General features: G+C 48.3%; 1 protein-coding gene across 1 annotated transcript in view; it reads left to right on the top strand.

Moving 5' to 3' along the window:
- ENPP2 (ectonucleotide pyrophosphatase/phosphodiesterase 2) overlaps positions 1–834 on the top strand; it is a 39,207-nt gene that overhangs the window by 22,823 nt on the left and 15,550 nt on the right. The gene's annotated exons all lie outside the window — the stretch shown is intronic.

Genomic DNA, 834 nt, shown 5'->3' with positions numbered 1-834 from the left:
TAGATAACTAGGTACCACTTCGGTGGGAAGGTAACAGCGTTCCATGCGCCTCGGCGTCTAGTCATGCCGGCCACATGACCACGGAAACGTCTTCGGACAGCGCTGGCTCCTCGGCTTTGAAACGGAGATGAGCACCGCAACCCTAGAGTTGGACTCGACTGGCTTTCGAGCAAGGGAACCTTTACCTATGGCATTTACTGTCTTGTTTCTAGAAGCAGCCAGTGCTTTTCATTCAGAGGGCTTAGCAGGGCATTCACTTTGTGTGGATTCTTCTGCTAATTAGATGTCCAGTGGCATCTAAAATGCAGCGGACAGATTCACGGAGGACGGAGTCATCAGTGGTTACTAGTCATCATGACAATTATCTAGTCCCTCCTGTAGCAGAGGCAGAACGCCTCTTTAAATCAGTTGCTGGGGAGCACGGGCAGGAGGATACCATTGTAGTCCTCCTGCTTGTGGGCTTCCTAGAAGTAGCTGTTTGGCTACTGTGTGAACAGAATTCTGGACTAGATGGTCCTTCGGTCTGATCCAGCATAGCTCTTCTTATGTTCTTATGCTATCCAGATTTATTCTACTTCTTCAGATACTGGGTTTTCTGCCTTCTCATTTTACTTGCTGGTAAGTTCCAGGTGCGTGCATGTGTGTTTTCTCCCTGTTCCCGCATGTGTTTTGCTCCTTCTAGTGGTTGATTCTATTCCACATAGATTTATGTCTGGCATGAAAGCCTGCAGTTGAACTCTGCCGTAAGATATGCTGGAAACAAACCCAAATGATATTGAATCGACCACTAGAGGGAGCAAAACATGTGCGGAACTAGGGCTGCCAAGTGGGGGC

The sequence above is a fragment of the Gekko japonicus genome, unplaced genomic scaffold (genome assembly GCF_001447785.1).
Source record: "Gekko japonicus isolate JY-2015 unplaced genomic scaffold, Gekko_japonicus_V1.1 scaffold2464, whole genome shotgun sequence".
In the NCBI taxonomy this organism is placed as follows: domain Eukaryota; kingdom Metazoa; phylum Chordata; class Lepidosauria; order Squamata; family Gekkonidae; genus Gekko; species Gekko japonicus.
This window is presented reverse-complemented; position numbering and strand designations above follow the sequence as displayed.